The sequence below is a fragment of the Chamaea fasciata genome, unplaced genomic scaffold, assembly GCF_029207755.1.
Source record: "Chamaea fasciata isolate MVZ Bird 193981 ecotype frontalis unplaced genomic scaffold, bChaFas1.0.hap1 SCAF_1, whole genome shotgun sequence".
Lineage (NCBI taxonomy): Eukaryota > Metazoa > Chordata > Aves > Passeriformes > Sylviidae > Chamaea > Chamaea fasciata.
In genome coordinates, this window is record NW_027094086.1 from 138,618,247 (window position 1) to 138,642,373 (window position 24,127).

The following is a 24,127-nucleotide window of genomic DNA, read 5'->3' on the forward strand; positions in this document are numbered from 1 at the left end:
CCATGTCTCAGGTACTGGGCTTGGGTTTGGGGCCCTCATTTTAAGGCGGACACTGAGGTGCTGGAGCGTGTCCAGGGAAAGACAGTGAAGATGGTGAAGCATCTGAAGGAAGTCTCATGAGGAGCAGCTGAGGGAGCTGGGGGTGTTTAGTCTGGAGAAAAGGAGAAACAGGAAGGACCTTATTGCTCTTTAGAGCTACCTAAAAGGAGGTTGGAGTGAGGTGGGGGCCAATCTCACTAGTAACAAGTGATAAAACAAAAGGAAATGGCCTCTAAGTTGTGACAGGGAAGGTTTAGTTTGGATATAAAGCAAATAATCTTGAGTATCCTCACAGCCTCACACGGCACATACAGTTAATCAGGCCCAGCTAGCATGAGTTTATTAAAGGCAGGTCCTGACTGACTGACCTGTTGCTCTGTTACAGGGTCACCCAGTTAGTGGATGAGGGAAAGGCTGTGGCTGTGTCTACCTGAACATCACTAAAGCCTTTGACACCATTCCCCACAGCATTCTGGAGAAACTACTCTTCATGGTTTGGACAGGTGTGCTCTTCTTTGTGTAAAAATACTGTCCAGATGGCTAGGCCTAGAGAGAGCTGGTGAATGGAGCTACATCCAGCTGGTTACCAGTGGTGTTCCTCAGGGTTCAGTGTTGGGGTCAGGCACGTTTAATACCTTTATTCATGATCTGACTGAGGAGACCAAGACCACCCTCCGTTTATGTACATGAGCAGAAGTGTTGATCTCCTGGAAAGTAGAAAGGCTCTGCAGAGGGATCTGGGCAGGCTGGATCAATGGGATGAGGCCACTGGTACAAGGTTCAACAAGGCCAAATGCTGGACCCTGCACTTGGGTCACAACAACCCCTGCAGTGCTATAGGCTAGGGGAAGAACAGCTGGAAAACTGCCTGGTGGAAAAGGACCTGGGGGTATTGGTGGACAGCAGCTGAACATGAGCCAGTGAGTGACCAGGTGGGTATCAGTCCCTTTTGCCAAGCAACAAGAACTAGGATGAGAGGAAGTGGCCCCAAATTGCACCAGAGGAGGGTTAGATTGGATATTGTAAGAATTTCTTTTCCAGAAGGGTTGTTAAACACTGGAACAGGTTGCCAGGGGTAATGATATAGTCACCATCCCTGGAGATATTTAAAAGATGTTCAAAAAGGTGTTTGAAAGGCATTGGGCTTAGGGACATGGTATAGTGGTGAACTTCACAGTGCTGTGTTAACAGTTGGATGATCTTAAAGTCTTTTCCAATCTAAATGGTTCTATAATTCTATGGTTCTCTGAAAGGAAGAATGAAAGTGTGACAGAAATAGATAATACGGGATTTAAGAGGAGTCTGAAAGAAGTTTTTTGGGCAGGAGAGAGGTGAGAAGGTGCAGAAGAAAAAAGGAAAGTATAGAATATGTAGGTGTGAAAAGAAAAGAGAAGGGAAACAACATTGAGAAATTTTTAAAAAAACATTGTTGCAGCGGCGTGTGCAGATAGTAAATGCCACAACCTTCCCCAAAAGTGTCTCCTTACACGAAGCCGCCTGGGCAGGCACATGAGCCATCACACTGTCCACACAGTCACACACAATGGATAGAAGTCAGCGAATGAGAGCTGGGAAGAGTCTTCTGTATGGGGTTCTGGTGGAGTTTATTGGTGTCACACCGAAGGGTTCCAGGGACAGAAAGACCAAGAATGCTGGAGGGTATAGGTTTAAGTGCAGGGGAAGTGGGGGCAGAGCAGAGCATCAGCTCCAATGGTCTGAGGGTACAGGGGTGGGTTAAAGGGTAACAACCAGTAGGGGATGCCAGGGTAGATAGGTGGGGATCCAGAAACCAATGAGGAAATACGGGAAATGGGCTGAACTGAGGTGACATGAACTTACACCATCTTAACAAACCGATGGAGTAACAGAATCCAGAAGATATTGACATGTTGCTGCAAGGATCCATAGGAGAGAAGCCTTTCTCACCAAATAATAAAAGTCACATGAACCCTATGGTGGCAGGCCCCCTGGGCCTCCACAAAACCTCTTTTCTTTACCTTCTTCTAACCATCTCTTCTACCATGGAGATGTAACTTGTGGGGAAGAAAAGGGCTTCTGTCTGCACCACTTCAAAGCTTTTTGGACATTGAGGCCACGTCCTTTTCCAGCTTCATCCTGTGATGCAGGAGTGTCTCCATTTTCACGAGCTCCTCTTGTATGTGCTTTGCCAAGACACCTCCATCTCCCATGAGCCTGCACTCAGCACGGCCTTCTGCCATAGCCCTTTGCTGGAAGAAGGGGTGACAGGGATCCCCTAGCCACAGCTGGAACAAAGAATCTGTGGAAAAGCATTGACACAGCTTCTGGGAAGTGGGAGTAAGGGAAAGGAGGAAGTGGTGTTAAGCTAAGCATTTCATTCTGATGGTTTTTGCTATCATCTCCTTAGCATGATGATGCTGCTGTGATAAGATGTCCAAAAGTGGCAAAAGAAATCAGCGTGGGAGAAGATAAAAGGAACATGGGATATCTTCCAAATATTCACATTTCTTTATGTGTACCTAAGGCTGAAGTTTGAACTGTGTAGGTATAGACAGTATGCTAACAATTAGAAATATATTTAAAATTAATATGTTTAAAATGTTTGTGCAGTTTTCTGAAGACCTGTTTCTGCAGCTCACTGCAAAATGACAGCTAAGGAAGCAGATATCCTGAGTACCTGACACTTTTTTCTAGTGTAGCCTAACAATAAAAAGAAGTTAAAAGTTTAGGCTCTTTTTGAACTCAGATTTTCTGAAATTAATTGTGAATTAGAATTAGTGACTTTGAATATAAGCACAATTTTGTGAATACAGTAATTGCATCTTGGCAAATGAAATTTGTGGTGATAAAACAGGCAGACTGACTCAATCATTTCAGAACATTTATGATATGATACTTTCTTTCAGTCATGTATTCCACTTGGAAGTTCTGTATCTGAAAAACCTGTTTTGGTGCTTCAGAATGCTTCCTTTAAAAGTCATTGACAATTTCAACAGGAACTGAAGTTTAAAAATAAACATACTTATTCTTCACCTTTTTGTACCTACTAAAGCTGAAGTGGTTTGCAGTTAGAGCTTATCAAATACAGTGAATTTGAAGGTGAGTCTTCCAAATGGTGTTAAATAATTATAATTCCTTTTGGATTTATACAAGTCCTAACTGTTGGTCAAGCAAAAGTATTATTATATCCATTGTATGTACTGCCTTTCTGAACCACTCATGTGGCAAAATGGGCATACAATGGTTCTTGATATATTACGTGCCACTTGGAGAGACACAAAATATTCTTTCCAATGTGCACATGTGTTTGTGCCTTTACTAACTATTAGTTTTCATGTAAAAATAAAATGCTACAGTGGATTTATCTGCTGCTGGTGAAAAAGAAAAGAGATCTGATGACAATATAAGCTTCATGTATAGACTATTTTCAGTTTTTGCAGAAAAAATCAGTCATTTCTAATAGTGTATTAATTTTCCTCAAGCCTTACCTTATTAAATACTCTAGAAACTTTGTAGCAGTGATAATTAATGTCAATCTGGAATATAAAGTTTTAAAACAACACTAGGAAAAATATTTCATTGTGACTAGTTGAAGAAAATAATTTTTGTGGCGTAGTACCTCAACATGTGAGCTTATAATATTCAGTAGTACTGTTTCTTGGGTATTTTTCAGAAAAGTGTGTCAGTGATCTCAATCTTATTTTACAAGCTTTTGTGAAGGAGTTTTTCTTGAAAGTGAAGTAATAGAATGAGTTCCTGCTTAGAATTGAAAGTAAGCAGACCTTAGTCACCAATAAACAATACCATAGACACCATAGGAAAAAATGAAAGCTGTCATATCTGAAGATAATACTTTCTCTTTTTGCAGTCTAAGTGAACAAAGAGCTACTTACTGTTTTAGAGATTACATTGATAATGATTTAGAAGAGTGGTAGTGTAATATCAGATAGAGTAAACTGAAGAGTATACCTACATGATTAAGAATTTTATGATGTACAGTATTAATGTGCACTACTTAGAATTCAGGGAAATAAAAAATCCACAGTTGCAATGCTCACATTAATTTTTTTGTATTTAGCAATGTGGTGTATTTTCAGAATTAAATCAATAGAGGTGTTTGCACAGCAATGCTTTTGCTGTGTATCAGTGCAAGTGGAAATGCCAAAATGTGGTCAAAAGAGGTGAACCACTGTGTTCTGTGGTGCTGTGAACTGAATAATCCATGAAGTTTTAGAACATTAATTGTTACCCTACTGTTCTCTCTTGCACTTCGGTCTACATGTAGGAATTTTACATCACCTCTAAAGAAAATCCTCCCACATGCAGTAAGGTATTACTGCATAGTACTACTTTCCTTTAGACCAGGCAGAGAATCATTTAGGTTGGTGTTGGTTTAGGTAGTTAAGTTTGTAGTACTTCAGAACACTGTTATTTCAAGATGATGGAGGTACTTAACTCCGCTGTACTAGAGCACAGTTTCAAAGAAGTTGGGAAACTTGGACAATACCGAACACAAGCTTTGTAAAACCTCTTAGTACCAGATTTCTTCTGCTTCCTACAGATTAGGCCTCCTGCTGACTATTTGTACTTTTTAAATGTGTAAGAGATTTAAGCTTTAATGTCTGCACCTCGGTTCACCTGCCTTTGAAACAGCAGTGGTAATTCTGACTTAAATATTGTGATGATACATTAATAAATATGAGCAAAACTCTTTGAAGTTGAAAAATATAATGAGATTTATGTACATTCCTTTTTGTCATGATTAACCTGTCAGACATTTAAGAACTGAAATATTGCTTTTTGAAAAAAAAAAAAAAAAGGGAGAAATGCCAACAAAGATAATAAAGAATCCAAGATCCAGGTCAAATAAGCAGAAGAAGCAACTTAAATAAATACAGGGGGAAAATCCAAGGGACAGAGCAGATCAAAATCTACAGCTCAAAAATGAGAAGAAAAAAATTTGAAACAAATGCTGCTGGAAATCAGAAGGGCGGTTAATATGCTACTAAGAAACACTTTTGCATAAGATTCAAAGTGAATGTGTATTAAGACAATGTGTCAGAGAAGTGTGGGCAGCAATTTTACTCCCACAGTCTCAAACAGATCAATGGTGTCCTATAAGTTCTTGTTTCTTCTCCTCTGACTCTAAGAGGAGCCTATAGCACTACTTCAGATGAGCTCAAGTAACTCTGGTGTTAGGGGATGCTTGAATGGAGATTTTCAGACAATGGTTTTGATGTTATCTTGATGCAGACTGGACAAGAAGACTGAGTCTGGGCGGAGTCCCATAAGTGAAGTCAAAAGACTTCAGTCTGCTGAAGTGGGACAGGATAGACTTGCAGGAGAAAGTAGGAGGAAGGACAAATTCATGGACAGCAAGCAGAATAATCTTGCACACCGGAATACACCCTTTTCCAAATCCTGGAATGGATTAGCGATGTTTAATTTTAATATTTCCCCTTACAATAATATATATCTGCAAATTAAAGGCCAAAAGCATGTATCTTCATTTGCACAGAAGGTGAGAATCCATGACTGCTAGTGGTCACCACAGTAGTCAAAACAACAGCACTCTGTATGGTTAATCACCCACCTGACCAGAAAGAGAAAGTAAATACACTCATTTGTAATTGCTCATTTAGCCCACCTCTTGTTCTGTTAAAAAAAATTAAAAAAAAAAAAAAAAAAATAAAAAAAAAAAAAGTTGGGCACATATAACTAAGAACTGTATCATCATCAAGAGCATGAAAGCCAAGATCAGGCTGGTTGGAATTTCCTAAATTCTCAGGTTGTGATTTCTCAACCTCCTAGAATTCTTTCAACGTAGCTTTTGTGTTGTGAAGGCTAGAATTTATGTCCTTTATTATTGCTTTATGGAAGAGAGTAGGAACATATTTTAAGTATTTATTATCCTTCTTTTGAGGTGACACTTTCAAAAGCTTCTAAGAAGTCGTAAAGTAAGAAAAATCCCTCTTTGAACTGATTTTGTACCAGCTTAGGTTGACTGATTTTTCAGAGACAGCAATACATTTCAGCAACATGAAAGGCTTGACTGGTGATGCCAAATAAAAATTATTTTTAAAAACCCACAAGCTGCTTGTTCTAAAGTTTTCATTTTGTGCCCAACAAGTTGATCTCTGTCCTTCAAGGTAGTAAAATACTGTGACAAGCCAAGAACACATAGTTCTTGTCTCTTTTTTTGTTGTTGTTTTTCTTAATGAGAAGCCAAGGAAGCACACATGACTGAGAGGAAACCTGCAGGCTTGTAAGCAGGAAGAAGCAAACTCCCTTCTTTCAGCATCACGAAATGTTTTTTACTACTACTGTGGACTAAAAAGCCTCTACAAAACCTCTACAAAGAACTATAACATTGTGAAACAAATGAACAAAATGAAACAGTAACATGAACAATGAAACATACCAAAATTAAAAAATAAAGAGAAATATATACAAAAATAAAATATTTTTAAATGGGATGTTAGAAAAAAAAGAAATTATACTTAAAAATGTGGGGAAAATAAGCTTTTGTAAACAGAATGAAGGTGAAGGGAAACTGAAAATAAACACAAGATTAAATGGGAATGACAGAAATTAGTGACTGAGAAATAGTGAAGATAATGTTTCATATTCATTTAGAAAGGAATTTCCATAAAGGTTGGACAACTTAGAAGTAACAAAAGGTTTATAGAAATAGTTGTTCCTAAAAAGCAGTCAAGGAAACATTTGAAAAATGTGCAGAGTTGTAAGTCCATCAGCCAGCCCAGCTGCTATGCATCCTAGGGGATAAAAGGTATTTGCTGTGAAACTTCCTGTAGTGCTGTCAATGAAGCTTGAAAAGAGGGACAAATACTGGAAGACTGAAAAAAAATCAAATATGACCTCTTTTCAATGGAAATATAGAACGCCCTTTGTAACTGCAATTCTACTTGACCACTATGTATCTTATTGTAGCAATGCTGTATAGCAAGAGTGCTGTGTTCCAGAGACAAGGATTAAACTGCTTTTGCTTAGAATTTTAAGTTTGTTCTTGAGGGTGTTATGCTGACAATGAAGAGATGCTTTGTAAAAATAAACTTTTGAATGAAGACTGCAGCTCACAGAGAGACTGTTCAAGGCAGTCAGTGGAGCAGGAACCCTGCACAGACAGCCGTGCTTTTAACACCTGATGATCTGTGGCAGGGATACACTGTTGGCTTTCTAGGTGGTTTATTACATGTCCTCATAAAAATCTTAATTTGTGTGTCTGTTTTGCAATATGTCTCTTATGTAATACAAGGAAGTGCCCCTCTGTTTCAGTTTCGTAATGCATAGGACTTTCACATTGGGACTTGGCTTCTTGCTGATGATTGTGCCAGGGTACAGTTTGCAAAGGACCTTCTAGGAGTGCAAAGGTGGCACACGTGCAGCTGTGTCTAGCAGAGCTGCAGATTGAGGGTGAGCAAATTGCTCTTGAATCACAGGACAGACAGTTGGTTTTATTGAAAATTGCAATCTGGATTTATTTTAAACCATCCTATAGGTATCTGCAGAGTGTATGGGAATGGGATGCGAGGGAGATTGGACTACAAAGAATTTTTGTCATTTTAATCTCAAGAAATTTCAAATAGTTCTTTAGTACTTTTTGGGGCAGTTCTTGCTATTTTCTTTCTTTCATTTCAAAGAATTAATTAGAATACCTTATCTGTATGCCACTCAGTGGGCAAGGAAACTATATTTTCCTTTTCCAGTTAGCCATTGAGGCAGGAAAGCCTTAATGTTTTTCGCAGGGTTTCTCAGAGAATCCCAGCCAGTCTGTTCTGCCCAGACTGACAATTAAGACAGAGGCTTCTGTTAGAGGCAAACCATATAGGAAAAGGATCCTGGTGTGAAAAAGCTGAGTGTCATTGAGCTACTGTCAGTCTTCTCTGGAAAATTCTTTTTCCTTGTCTGCTCTTTATAATATATATTAAAGTTGTGTTTGTTGTTTTTTTCTTTTACCATTACTGGCAGTATATAATTTCTATATCCCTTGTCTTCAGTGTACTTCACTACACGAGAGAGTTATAAGTACATCTAAATTTATTTGGTCAACTTCTGTGTTTATACAGTTCCCACTGAAGTGAGGTCACTGAACTAGAGAACTGACTCTCCAACTGGTTCTCAAACCCTTGCAGCATCTCACTGTCATTCTTGGCACATGAAGCGTGACCTCTTGTCCCTCAGTGGCCAGGCATATTACCAAGAGGTTTTATCATAGTCACTTACTCCACATTTAATTGGTAATATTTTTTTTCACAGCAGTGCATCTACATGGCAGTTTTATTTTTCATTTCCATTAATAACTCTGCACTCTATGGTGTACAGATAAAGGTGAGAGATCAAAGGTCCCTGTAAATGCTTACATTTCTGGAAAACTATAACATGGGGAAAAAAGAACCCTGAAAATTATGGTCAAATTTTATGTACTCCTATTCCCCAGCTGAATTTTAAAAATCATGGGAACCAGCTTCAGCCACTAAGGAGTATCATGTGCTGAAACCTCATCACATCGACACATCACCAGCTAAGTACAGAGTAAACTTCTGGATGCAATCAAGTGACCCATGGCCTTGGCAAAGATCTGGCTTGAAGTCTCTTGGGGAAATAATTTCTGGCTCTTAATTTAAGATAAAGCCAAAGGAATTGAGCCCTTCAAGTGCTACAGTTAAAACCCAGAAATCCCATTTTGATTTGAATAGTGAGCTTCTCAGTTGCTAGCAGGTATGTGTGTAAGAGTTAGTGAGGCACAGATTTCCTGCTATTTTGCCCTTAATGTGGAAAAATCAATCACCCTCTTTAAACGGTAGACTTCAGATTAAACATGCACTGCTCAGTCCTTATAAAAAGGCTCTCTTTTTCCAAGACTTTGATAAGAGGAGGAAGTTAAACAGAATTTTAACCTTTTTTGTGAGTACTTTTGAAGTGACTGAGGACCTGATTTTCATTTGCATCAAGGCTTCTGCATTAAGCTTAAAGAACCTTAAATGGGCATAAGCTGTAATTAGGACCAAGTCCCCTGTCTCTCCTAGCTTAAGGTATGTAACGACTCTGAATCTTTAATGTCTATAGATGCAGCTCCAGGGGAGAACCTCTGATGTCCAGAGATTCAGCTCTAGGGAATAGTGACAGCCTGGCAACAGCCCAGAAATACGATTAAACAAAAGTCTGTCCTCTGAAACCCCTAGAAAGTCAGTATGTTAAATGCATTAAAAATTTATTATTATTCTTTATTCAGGATTCATAACACACATAAATATGAAACCAACTATTATAGCTTTCAGTCAGTGGTGAAAAAGCCTAATAATTTTCATAGTTTCTTTTCTTAGTATTTTACATTGATAATACATTTATTTTATTTTTCATATATATTATTTGTACATAGGTATATTAAAAATATGTTGGAGAATAAGGTGCACAAAGAAAAGCTATAGCTACTTTAAATTAGAATTAGAAAAAGAATCCAGTTTACATGTTTTCTTTATGATTACAGTGAGTGCATAATTTCAGAAGGTGTGTTTGGGAAAATGATCTAATGCTCATATAGTGCCTTGTGATCCTCAAATAGAAAAATTATACAAAGGCAAAACCTGACTTTAGCTTTAAAACCATAAATAGAATGTTCTTGAAAGGGTAGCATAAGGCACGAAAGGAAGTTGTTCCTGTAGTCTTGAAATTCCTACACCTTGATTTGCCATACATTTGTCTACCTCCATCGCATTCAGGACCATCCTGATGTTCCCAGTCTTTCAAGGGACACCAGTATTGTGGCTAGCAATGCTTGGAGCTTGCTGGGTCATCAGCCAGCTGCTGCCACTCAAAATATGGCACAATTTATGTCCAACTAATCCACTCAAATGGCACAATTTTACCTCGCTGTTCTCCCCTACCTGCTTATTGCTGCAAAACCTGTAAGAATGTCATTTTCTTTGAGACTCCTCTTTTGGATGAAGACAAAGTTCCTCTGTGGATTTCTCTGTTACTACCAGGGCACTGGCAAGCATTTAAAAAAAAAAAAAAAAAAAAAGGCAAAACAAACCGCATCACCAGAGGAAAAGCAGTGTTGCAAATACCTCATTTCCGTGGGCAGCCAGGTTAAGAAAAGAAGATTATAAGGCCTGTGACCATCCGGCTCTTGGCCATGGGCAGTCCAGCAGTGAGAGGAAGGAAAAGACCAATAATACTGAGCTGTGATTCTTCAGTGCAAATCCTGTGCCAAGACATCTGTGTCCTGAACAGAAAGGAATGGAACCATTTTGATAGTTTGTCTCCTGGGTTAAGGGTAAAATATGTCACAAGAAGGATGCAGGATATCCTAGGGAGTTCTTACCAATTATAGCCCACATAGTAATGGTAACACAAATGGAGGTAGATTTAGTGCACTCATCAAATTACTTAGCAGATGTAAGAGAGAAGAAAGGAGATGCCTGATGTCAGGAACCTCGTGGTGTCTGGTACAGAGGACAGAAAAGGAGCTTCCCACAGCTTCTTCCTCCTACGCTGGTTCCATAGCAGCACAATGTGTCTGTATAAAAAGTGAGGAAAGCACTTTTGTTTGGCACAAGAAAACTAGCTAAGGTTTTCCAGTTTGTGAAATAAAACTGAAGAAAAGTATTAGCCTAATAATGGCAAGTATAAAACATAAAAAATAGCATCTATATTATTATATTTAATTAAAATATATGGTAAACTAAATGAAGGTTTTTTTGAAAAAACAGGTATTCCTAGGGCCACAATTTGTGGAAGGTAGGAAAGTATTCCAAAGTACTGAAATATGCTTTTCTTGTAGTACTCTTCCCTGCATATCTGCTAGGAGGTAGGATGTTGGAATAGATGAATCTTTGGTCAGGAAAGCCTTATATCAGTCTGTTTGTTCATACTTCAATTACTGACGTTTAAAGTTGGATGTTTCATACTGTAGTCAAAGGAATTATTCAGTAAAGCTCCCTGTGATGGCAGTGGTAACATATATCCTGGTGTTTATTTTCTTCATAGAAGGCAACAACTATATTTTAATTCATGAGCATGCATTTTACATAATTTAAGTTACATGAAATGGAGAGAGAGAGCACCGTATCTAGAGGTGAACTATAATGGCTTTATTGTTGCATATCTGAAATAGAGGCTGAGTGGGAAGGAGTCATAGTTTGATTTACTCTTGGAAGGAAAAAGTATATGCTTTTATATCACCAGGTTTTTCCCAAATGTCACATAAAAAGGTTTTTTAAAGTATCACTAATTAATTGATCTTTACAGTCAGTACATGAGCCTTTTAGTCCTATACAAGTGAAATTGGTGTATTTGAGAAGAAAGCAAAGGTTCTGATGTATATGTATGTCTATTTAGTATTTTTATAATTTATATACTTTAGACTTGAAAATATAGTCAGAATTATGTTGAAATTTTTTAAAAATCCTGGAAACAGAAGGCAAAACCTGAAATTTAGTAGCTGTCACTAATGATTCCAGATTGGATGCTTTCATGCATAGCCTACTAAGCCAAATGAAGGTGCATAATAAAAAATGTCACTGAATTGAGAATGTTAATTTTTCAGAAGATGTTGAGTTGGTAGTTGTCTTTTTTTTATATTTTTAGCTAGGAACACACACCAAAGAATGTTCTAAGTTATGTATAAATAACTACACCTTTCCCCTGTGAAGAGAGAGTATGTCTCACAATTTGCACTGGTAAAATTTAGGATGATGGAACATACATAGTATAAAAGCAGAATATGGAAGAAGGACTGTTTTGAATTTTAACATAAAAAACTTCTGTCTATGGAGGAGAGAAAGAAACAAAGCTTTTTAGGGGTACTCCTAATTGAAACAGACTGAATAATAAAGTGTACAGAATTAGAAGTCCTTTTTACAAAGCAATAGAGAGAAAATATTCCAAAAGGGGGGACATGCCTTGGGGGACATCAGTGGAAAATTCCTGGATATGTCTACTTGGGGTTATTCCATTGGATTAGTTTAGTCATGCACTGAAATTACAGTGATTGCATTGTAATTGCAGTGTAATTTAATTACAATTAAAAAGATTAAACAGAAGTGCACACATGCCACCCTTTTTTTTCCCAGTTAACCCTAACCCTAACCCTACAGCTCTCTGTCTATATATATTAATAAATCCTCCAATATTCCATGAGGCTATTCTATAGTTGTTTTTCTAATGATGAATTCCAGGATTTCTACCAGAAACTACAGAAATTTGGAAACTGGATTTAAAAGTAACAACTCCTGTGATTCCTGTGCTGGCATCTGCTGATTTTGCCAGCGTGACCTTTGACCTGCTGACAGGCAGTGCAGGGGATGCTGCCGAGCGTGTCCATCAGAGTGTATACACATTGGCAGGTGGGCAGCAGACTGGTTTGGTAGTGTAATTTCAGCAGGTTTCTGAGGACATGGGAATATCCTTAACAGAGAGGAAGAAAGACGAGGACTGAAAAGCAGTTTTTCTGGAACCGCTGCACATGATATGAGATGTGCTTGTAGGCTGAGTCAACTAGCAGAGTTCCTGGGATGGGTGGTGAAGCAAAACTCAGACGTCTTAGCTTCCTAGCAGATAGATAGAAAGGTAAAGGAAACTCCTGAGAAATCTGTGTCCTAGAAGTCACCTAAGTGTTGCAGCACCGGAGCAGCAGTATGAAAGTTGTCCCCAGTGCAGGAGAACTAAGTTGCCCTTGCTCTTTGGAGTGCTAGCTGCCCCCACTGACTGCCTGTTAGTAGTTAACCAGGTTGGGGCTGGCAGATCAGCTTCTGGGCTTGTTGCCATGGAAGATTGAGATATTTCTTTGAGTAGTGCTGCTCTACCAGGTGTATACACAGGAGGAACTGGCATCTTTTCAGAAAGCAGAGGAGAGAGATTTGTGTCCACTGATTTTTGGGAGCAACTTTTCTGCTTCATTTGCTCTGACAGTGCCTTCTCAATGTCTGGGTTTGTGACTCGTAGATAGAACTAAATGTAACAATTGGGAAGGACAGGACTGACCTCTGCAGTAGTCCATGCACATGCATGGCAGTCCATGCAATGATTGCTGCAGAGCATCTTTGCCTAGCTTTACCTCAGACAACAGTAGAGTTTGAAAAAAGAGTTCCCATGTAGCTGGCACAGACACTACTTAAAAACATTGAAATGCTGCCACCTGTTTCAAGGGCTAAAAAAGGAGTAGAAAACTTGCTTGCTGGTATTCTCGGTGAGAAAAGTGACATACGAAAATGCAGAAAGTACCTTGATAAGGCTTTTGGAAGTAAAGCATAAGGATGGCATGTAACACCACGGGCTGGCAGAGGCTGTGGCAACAGAAGCTGCTCCTTAGTAGGCTGGACACTTGAGAGAAGTTCACTGTAATCTTCCCTTCTCCCTACATCTGCTCTTGTTTTAAAATCCTAATTCAGTTGTAAAAACCTTTAGTTCCGCTTCCTCCACTTAAATCAATGAAAAAAGACTCTTTAGACAAATTCTGATCCTGATCCCACGTATCTAAAACAAAATTAACTGGGTTGACTTTAATGGCATCAGTTGGGGCATACTTTACTGAGACCCATCAGCAATTAGATCACTTGGCTTAAGTCAAATGCATAAATAACAAAGGTATTTCCAGTGCTTTCTCTGTAACCTGGATTCATTTGGCTGTCCCTGGAGTTAATTTTAGCCCTGAGTTCAAAAAAACACTGGATTTCACTCAGAGGTGTTCCATCAGCATAAATCTGGCCTAAATGATACCAGAATAAGCTCTACCAGCTGAGTGAACCATGCAAGCACCTTTCAACTGCAAGTTTGGGGCTTTCAGTGCACCTGTCTAGTACCCTGCTGAGGCAGAAAGGGAGCACATTTCACCAGTGATGGGAAAACAAGAGAAGAGAAACATGTTTGCAATTCCAAAATAACTACATGGAAAAGCATTGCTTAAAATAACTCCACACACATCCTTGCATAAGTATCCTTTGTCTGTGTGCAGGGCTAACTTGTAGTGAACTCCTTGATGTGGGATTTTATTTTCAGACCACTGCAGACACAGATTTTTTTTCAAAGCAACAACTGTACTATTTACTGCATGCCACAGCTGGTTTTAGAAAGAATTGCTGCAAAATGTAATTTAAAAAGGACTTTTGTGTAAGCACCACAAATTTCAAAGTATCCTTACCAAACAGTTCACATTTCTATCAAAAACCTCTATTCCATTTTTCTCAAATAACAATATTATTATATAATTCTTTGCTTCAGAAGACATCAATATTTTGTTCTTTTCCTGTATGTTAATGGGAAGGGAACAAGAGGTTGCTTTGATTCTAGTCTGTTTTGCCTTTATCTGTAATACTTATCATGCAAAATAGATGCAGGCTACTGTCGGGTATTTGAGCAGCTTTCTGTGCACATTTTGAAAGTGGTTTGCCCAGATAGCTGCATATGAAACAATGTGTGGGAAAATCAGGGCCCAAAACTCAACTGAAGACATACCTGGACTGAGGGCCATACCCCCTTTATGACATAAAGCAACATCATTCTATTTTTAATGGAGCCCATTTTCTGTAGATAAGGATGTGGCCTTAGGGGTCCTCAAACTGCTATAGCTGAGAAATTTCGTATGGAAACTAGAATGGGAAAAATAGTCTAATATCCAACTTCTCATTTGATTATACTGAAAATTAGTAGTCGCCCTTCATTAATTGTGAATCTAAAAGGTGAAAAATAGCTGATTAAAAAAAAAAAAAAAGAAATTGCTATGTCCACAAGCATCTCTCTGTCCTGAATCCTGGGCTAGAAATCTCTTTCCATAGAAAGTTTTGCTTAAGACTCGCTTACCCAGTCTGGTAGCAAGTCTGCCTCTGTACATGAACTACATACACTCTTCTTAGTTATGACCATAAAGAAGAAACAGAAATCATGCATTTAGAAACTCAACATCCATTTTACCCTCATCTATCTGCAATCCTTGATTATTCAATATCTTCAGATGTGTGCATGCAGCTTCTAATGGGTGAATTTATGCCAGTGCCATACTGAGCAGCACTGCATTTCCCTGCTGAATAGCTATGTCAGTTTTCAGCTGCTGAAAGGACACACTTTGAGGTTAAGCATTCTCACTGTCTGTCTGTCTGGGATGCCCAGAGTTACAGTTTTTCTGTGTGCTTTCAATGGTGAAGTATGGGTGGGCCACTGGCTGCAAGAAGGTCCCCTAATTTTGTTCTTTAACACTGTTGTATCCAAACAAGTGACAAAACACAGAGGACTGAAACTAAATCAGATACCTCTGCCTTTAATTAATCAAAGCTGTAGTGCAGATAGGTCTTGAAAAGGCTGGAAGGAACTCCAGCATCTTATCTTCTTTTGTTGCATTTTTTGCAGATGTGCATGCCAACTTTTCTTTCTTTTGAGATAAATATAATCAAATATATGTGCATATTATCTACAATATTATTTTATATAACTCAGTATTTACCTGTTTATATACTATATATAAGCACACAGAATTTTTTTAGCTGAAAATTTAAGATGACAACTGAAAAGCTACTTGTAGGAGAAATACATATTTTCAAAAATGTGAAAGCTCTATTTTTGGGAGCAAAGCTCTAAGCAATGTATGTCATTTTCTCACAGACCCCTTTCCTTTTGTACTCCCTCCTTTGCCTTTATTGATGCTACTTCACTTTAAAACACAGTGCTCTAGGGTAGACCTCAGAGCCCCAGTTCCTATCAACCTCTTCCTCTCTTATTCTCAGTACCAGAAGCTACTGCAAGGTTACTTTGTGATCAAGAAAAGAAGTTTATACAATGCCCCAACTCTGCAGCTTTCAACTGTTCCTCATTTTTCCAGATTAGTGCCTTAATTAAGTCCAAATGTTTTTCATTTTCTCCCTTATGGTCCCTTCTGTGAAACCTGATGCTGGCCATGGACACTGTCCTCTTGTGACCTTTTCTCTTCCTGTTCCTGCTGCTGGCTGGCTTTTAAATTGTGAGCAATTGTAGGAGGGTGATGGTTGCACACTTTTTTGTCTCTTCACACACACAGAGGGCTGTTCACTCTGCTACTGAAATCAGAACCAGTCAGGACTCCACCTTGCTTTTCCTCTTCTCTATGAGGCAGAAGAGAGTGAGAAGAAAACAGATTTTTAGCTGGTGGATAAAGCAGTTCATACTATCCACTTCAGTTACTCTCAGTATAAACTCTTAATACAGTGCAACAGTAATTTATCACATTGCATAAAATGCATAAATGAGGTTTCTTAAGTCCAGCCATTGATTTCAAGATGATTATTTTTTGGGAGCTATCTTGCAAGTTCAGCCTGCAATTTGACATGCATTATTTTAGCAAATCACATGGGTGCCTGTGAGGGCAGGAAGAGAGCTCAAAATACTCAACACACAGGAAAGAGTTCAATAGAATGGAAATACAGAAATTTTAACTGACTCATTTAGAAATTTACCTGTAACAATGAAATACAAATTTTGCCAATACAGTATGTCAATAGAGCTGAACTGAAGATAACAGAGGAAAATTAAATTAGCTAAGAATCTGGCCCAAGTGATTAAGGAAAAAGAAACTAAGGAAAACAAAAAAAAGGGCTTAATCTTTTTCTTGTGGCGTGAGTAGCCCCAGTTACTGGAACTACACTGATGTAAAATTGGTTTATGTAGCAGAAAAATCAAATCATATGTCAATTGGAATTGCATGACTGATGGTAAACATAAAAATTAAGCATGAAAACCATGATTAGAGACAAAACCATTGCAATGGGAAAAAGATGGCAGTAGCATCCTCAACAGCACTTATCTGCAGGAAATAAAAGAGAGAACTTCTAACACTTTTATTTTAAAACAAAGCAATAGCATGTCTTGCTTTTCAAACAAAACTTTGTATCATTAACTTCATTTCTCTATGTGAGGTTTAATAGGATTTGTAGAAATCATGCAGATGTGTCCACAAAAACTGCAAGTATCAGAAGATGAAAGGGGTACAGAAACAGTAATTGTTTACTTTTTCCGTGCAAGATTTGTTCATTGTTTCCCTCAGGGAGATAGATGTGCAGACTGTATGTGCTGAGTGAAATGAGTACCCCTTCCTTTTTGACACCTTTAAAATTATTAGAATTAAATCTATACTTTGCTAAGTGAAATGTTTCAATTTAATCAAACTGTGCTGTCATGACCATACTTACATTAAGAGTTTAAGAGCCCTACTTTGCCCTCAGCTAATCCCTCACATATGAGGTTTCCATGGTTAAACTGTCTCCTGTGTAAGTAATCAAGTTCATATGAACTTTGCTGCTAGGGAAATTGAGCACAAGTCAAAATCTCTAAGAATGAATTGCTACAAACAGGGGAGTTAAGGAAAGGAAGGGAGCTGGCCTCAGTCATCAGGTCCTCCTGATTCTCTCTCTTACCATGCAACATACTCCAGTGAAAATCTTAAAGATGAGCAATATCTGCTTCTGTACCAAGAAAATGCATTCAATCTGTGTGCTCCTGCTGCCAGTCTTTCACTCTTCTAATCATTCTCATAATTATATTTTGAAAAGCGAACACTCATCATCTTATATTAATGCTGGTCCATGGAATAAGATGCAAGACCTAAAGGACAGCATCGCTGTGTAAGTTTCCAAGTGTCTGGAAAGTGGGCCCAGCAGGAATGAAAAGGGCAATAATGGAACTTCCAGTTAAGAATACTTTTTTGTAGGATGACTGGAAAATGTTGCAATCAAAAATCAGGGAAAGCAAGTGGAAGAATTCCAGTATTTAAGGAGGTTAGAGGTATATAAGCCAAAGCAGGACCACTGTGAATTTTTAATCATGAATTTAAAAATTCACAGAGAGAAGGTGGTAAAGAGCCAAGATTTAGGCCTTTATGTGATGAACATACACATAAAGGAAGCATGTGAACAATTGCAAAGTTGATTAATAAATGAAGCACAGTTCTATAAAAGTTGAATAAATGCCTAGAAGGATGGTCAAGAGGTCATGTAGCCCACTGTTTTACCCACTAATAGGAACTATTTATAGATGACTTCTGACAGTTTCTTGTCTTTCCTAAAAACCTCCACTGATGTAAAATCTGTGATGTCCCTACTCACAAACAATATATATTAGTTTTCTGCTACTTTACCACTGAAAATATTACTTAATGTTGAAATTAAAATTTTTGCTGTAGTCTGATCCTATGTTTAAAAAAAAAGAAAAAAAAGCCCTCTCATTTTTATGGCACTTTTAATCTATTTGAGAATAATTTTCATTTTCCATCACAGCTCCTTTCCCCTTTATTTTCTGTGTTGTTTATGCTGTACAAGTGTTTCATTTTACTTCCTTTGGCCATATTTTGCAGATAGCTTAACCAGTTTGTTCTCTTTTTACAGTGTCTATAGTTTCTCTCATGTGGAATAATATATGCTTAGCAACATTTTTGAGGAATTTACAGCTGTCTTTGATGCTTATGTTCACTTAGCTACTTGCTGTCTATTAGTTTATTGAAGCCTCCACACTTCTAGTCCATCATCTTTTTTTGCTCTTCTTCCTTGCCTTTCCAAGAATCTTATACCCTGTGACTCCAGGGTTACTCTTACATATGTAAACTTTCACCTTCACGTTCTCACATTATTCTTTACTGCTTAGCTTCAAATCTGGAAAACCCTACACTTTTTTAAACAGGAATTGCCAGTAATTCCAGGAACTCACTGGACATTGGCGTTCTGTTGCGTTCTTTCACTAAGGAATACCTGGATTGTTAAAATCCCTAGTTAATATTATATCCTGTCCTTTGGCTGATTCTGCTTTTTGGACATAAAAAGCCTCAAGTCTTCCTTGTTTAATATTTTGCAATCCTTGCAATCAAAGCCTTCATATTCTTTTCCCCTTTTACCTTCTCAGTGATAGTAAATTCCTCCGCATTCTGAATCTCCCAGCACACCTGTGTACCCTTGAATGCAGGGCAGTATATCTAATCTTTCCTGTCCTTTCAAGCAAGCTAATGCTTCCTTTATTAATATTCCAGTCATGCCACCGCCTCAGCACAATTCATGAGTATGTTGGTGAAGGCAGTCCCCATTAATGAGTTGAAAAAGTCTTAGTGCCTTTAAGAAGATGCATTCGTTGGAAAGCCCAAGGACCTAAAAAACTGAAAAATAATTAGGGGAAGTCTTCTGAGGAAAAAAAGAAACTCTCAGAAAGATAGGACAGAGCAGGGAGAGTTCAGCATAACAACAGTTCACACCACTCACCTTGAGGCAGGAGCTAATATGAGACTGGATAAGTGCTCTGAGAGACCTGAGAAACCACGAGTGGCTGAGCTTGTTGGACACCACAGCAGAGAACAACAGAAGCATTCACTTATATAGAGAGAACCTGAAAAAAAATGAAGGAAGTATGTTAAGAAAGGAATATTTTCCACTACCTACAAGGAGAGAAATCTTTGGACACATGGCTTGTGCCAAATATTTTCCTATGCTTGGTGCATCAGCAGGATTCTGGCAGGTGTCCTTAGGAAAACAGAGCACATGTTTGTGTGCACATTTTGCACCTCCTCTGGGAGACACTGTTTCTGCAGATGGCTGTTTGGGTTGTGTTTGGCGCCCACAGTATTTCATGGGACAACGCAGGAAAAAAGCAATGGAGGTGATATTAAAGGGTATTAAAGTATTAGATGATATTCTTACCTGGGGAAGGCAGTAGAAAAACATGACCAGAAACTCTGAGTAGCCAGAGGTTTACCAAAATACCAACAGTAAGTATTGTTAAGCAGAAACAACACATCTGGGAGAAAAATTAGGATGTGAGTAGGCCACTGTAAAGCCATTTCCGATTCGTTTGCTCGAAGAGGCAAGAATGCTGAAGACTGCATTCCCCAGCTGTCCCTGCCAGGCTGGGAAGTGCTGACTGTTCAAGTTGTCCAGCTCCAAAGCAGCAGCCTGCTCCTACGGATAGAGGTGTCCTGTGGCTGTGGCCACAGTGTCTCGTGGCAGGCAGTCTATGGTGGCTCGTCAGGACCTGTGGCTGCTTGGTTAGCAGATGGATGTTTTTAGGCAGTGACTTTGGCTGGAGCATAGCTCTGCTCTGGCACATGTGAAGCCAGAGACAGTTACTTAGGTGTTATGGGTACAAACAGAAATGGTGCCACTGCACTCATGTAGAGAAGGAGGCTTCAGCCTGAAATCAGGAGTGAAAAGTAACCATGTTCTGTAAAAAGCAGAGGCTGTTGAGCTGACCATAAGCCATTGTCCCTAGGGACCTACTAAACTTCCTAAAAGGATTTGAAACTCATTTTTGCAGCTACATTTTAACCTTTGATTTAAAATCAAATGCAAATCTGAGAAAGATTTACAGCTGCAAATTTAGTTTCTATACCACAAATAGTCAGAGTGCAAAAACTGGAATTAAATTTCCCTTAGGTCGGTGTGATAAAAGAAAACAGTGCAGCCTTGGACAAATGATTGTCAGGAGCTGAAGTGCATGTTAGGCAAAGCACCACTATGCTTTTTTGTACACTTTTCTCTAAATAATCACAACTGATCTTTGTTGGTGACAAGGTACTTGGTTGGGAAGACCTCTGGTCTGGCAGTTATTTGTTCCTCTGAACTTCTGGTGAGAACAGAAAGTAGTGAAATCCATGAGCAGTGGCCCATGTACAGCTTATTTTCTCACCCTGCTAAGATGGAGTTCTTGTTGTTTGGAAGTATTTTGTTTAAAGGCACTGAGCAGTAATTCCGAAGGCACCATAAAAAATGTGCTTAAAAGGATACATGAAAGTCGACCAAGGGACTGAAAAATCTAGCAGAAGGGCCAGGGATATTTTATATTGGCCTTAAATAAACAGTGCCATTGTGGGAAGTTAAATATGGTAGCATCTGCCAAAAATACTACTCAAGCAAAAGAGCCTATGTTGGTAGCAAAAGAAATACATCCCCCCTCTCCTCTGCTGGCATGAAGCAGGCGTAGGTTTGTTTATGTTGGCTATATAAACTTCATTGCTTCAAGAGAATTATTCTCAATTCCTGAAATGGACTCATTTGAAGATATTAGAATAAAAAAAGGACGATCTCATGTAGTAACTCTGTTTCACTGTAGCTGAGTTTTCTCCATTATCAGACATCGTGCTTGAGCTGACATAGAGGCTTGGAGGGGTAACCAATGCAGAACTAGGACCCAATCAAATCATATTTTTCCACAGAGTCTCACACAGTCAGAGATCCCAGGAGGGTATGCCATTTGAGTCCCAGAACACAGTATAAGCAAACCAAAAAGGTTTACAACCAACCTGAGAATATGAGACCTGGGGAGCACAATTTGTCCCCTAACTGAGTAAACACAGTAGCTGCATTTTATAGCTCCAAATTCAAGAGGTCATTCCTGCCTGAAAAAGTACCGGCGTGTGCTTAATACCCATTGAATACCTCTGTAATCTGAGCCTCAGCCAGTCCAATAGGCAGGTCACAGAGGAAAAATATCTTCAAAACACACAGAGATTTGCATGCAGAAGGACGATGCTCACGTGTCTAGAGAACCACAAAGGGCAGAAGAGGTACAAAGACTTTGCCTAATGCAACTGCAGCTGAACAATGACTGGGAATCTGCTTCTTGCACAAAGCAAAATTGCACAAACCACAATTTCTCCTCCCTGGGAACACAGAGATCAGTGGAGCTCACCTCCTGCCTGCAGCCGAGTTAGCCATTTTCTGCAAGGAGAACATTGCATTTAATCCAGCAGGGAGGTCCCCATTCAGGTCTCTACCAAATGCTGCCTTTCAGCTTAATGTTTAATCATTCAAGCTGCCCTCATGCCTTTATGAATATAATATGAAAGGGATGGAAAAAGAACTGTTTGCCTCTAAGATTCATTGCCATCAGATAAAACAATGATATTTATGTGGTGTGTTACACTAAAGAAAATTACTCTACTGAGGCATAGCTCAGTGCTGGCAGAAACAGTGAAAGAGATGCTAAATTTCTGGAACTGCTGTGAGAGACTGAAGAAATTTGTTATTTCACTATCATGATAAGCAATATGTGCATTGAAATTCTATTCTGTAAAAGACTGTATACTGACATTCAATCAATAAGACCTTTTGTTTTGTGGGGGTTTTTTCCCCTCAAGGATTTTATTCAGGTCATGCCTCAGAAATTAACAATGAGCATGTAAAGTTTAAACTTTTACATTAAGTTGCTCGAGACCGTAGAAGACTGAGTGCATGTGGAGAAAAAAGCAGAGGATCTTCTATTCTCCACTTAATCATGCTGGTTACATTTTTCTATTGTTCTGACTTGGAGATACACAGAAAGCAAACAGTATTTATAGCATAAAAAATATTCAGTTGCCATCCTTTATGCTTTCAGATGGAAGATGTGAAAATGCCACAGGCTGAGATTTTTATTTATGTAAATATATATTTTTATGTTTCAAGTGTTTGTCAGGCCAGAAGAGTGTAAAAAATTGAATTTGACAGTTAATTTCTAATAACCTCCTTTATCATCCATTGCAGTGCAGTAATAAATCCTACTTCACCTCTCCCTTGGACTCTTTTTATTCTAATCACTGCATTTCCGTGGCTGATGTTTTCATACCTCTACCTCCTTTTCTAGGCTCTAACGTGCTTCAGGATCCATCATCAGAGTTCCACTGTCTAGCAAAGCCCACAAACACCTAACATTTAGAAATATTACATTAACAAAGGGAAAGGAGTGTTTAATTGGATTTTTCTCAATGTATTTAATACATTTAGTGATGTATATCCTTTTACCATGTCATCTTCAGGCTTGGTTCACACAAGAAAATGGTTAGCAACTAATAAAATAAGTTGATGAAACCTTGATGGTTCACTGCATCCAGCAACAGCCCCTGGGCCAAAAATGACTTGGGAACAAGGGCAGCAAAGTAGTAATGAGAGGGAATGGAAATTCTACTTTGCATAAGGAGGCCAGAAGAGCTTGACATATTTAGTGTAGCAAAACAAAAGCTGATACAGAATGTCATTGCTTTCTATAAATACACTGGAAGGTTAAACATCAAGGAAGGAAAAGATCTTTTGAAGATAAAGTACAGTGTTGGCACAAGAACAAATGGGCATAAACTGCCCATGAATGTATTTTAACTGGAAGCTGAAAGACATTATGTAGCCAGTTGAGCAATCCGCGCTGGAGAGAGCAGACAAAATGCAAGTTTGGGGGCACGAGAGGGTTTGTAAGATGGAGTGAGAACAGCTGAGGAAAGGCATTGTGTGATGTGGCCTCGGGCTAGCAGGGGACTAGGCTCCAAGACACAGGGGGTCCCTTCCAGCCCTCTGTTCCTTTGTTTTAATTTTTCTCAAAGGTATTTGGAGATTCTACATGGTGATGTCTCACAGCTGGTAAAGGATATGGCTCAGAGAAGAAAAAGAAATAAGCAACATGTTTTAGCTCACCAGATGTATGTTATTACTTTATTCCCAATTCACAGGAAATGAACGATCATTTAGTACTGACAGGTACATACTGGAACCTACTATCTTTCTTTTAAACCTTAAAATAATGTACTACAGAAGTTTAGCATTAAACTTAAAGTAGATGTCACATTTTTGCCAAGGTTACTGTGATAACTTGTGAAACCTATGGGGGAAAACAGGAGAAGGAGGAGGCAGCAGGCAGAAACGATATAAATTGCTGCCAGAATGGCTGAAATGTAAGCAAGGTTAAAAAACCCCCAATCATCCAAAACTCTTCTGCTCACAGAGAAACCTCACTGAAAGGTCTCTTGGGAGCTGCAGAAGGTTAGGTGGGTCTGATTTTCACTGGGATGTAACCCAAATTACCTTCTTAACAGACAATTAGACAAGACAAAAGTAATGGTAAAAGCAGCCAGTGTCTCACTGAATCAAACTACTACAGTTTGTTAACTGCATTAAGTGGAGTGTGTTACAGCTATATAAGGGTAGGTCATTTCAGGTCTAAGACAAGGTCAGTGTTGTTTACCAGGATGATTCAGTTTGGCTTTTTACATAACTTTTTAGTGTTTGCCTCTGAAGAGGTGGAGGTTAGGTATGAAAGCAACCAAAAAAAAAAACTCAGGCCAGTACTTTCTAATGTTGCTAGAGAGTTCAGCATACCTTTCCTTAAAAACAGATAAAGCTGGGCA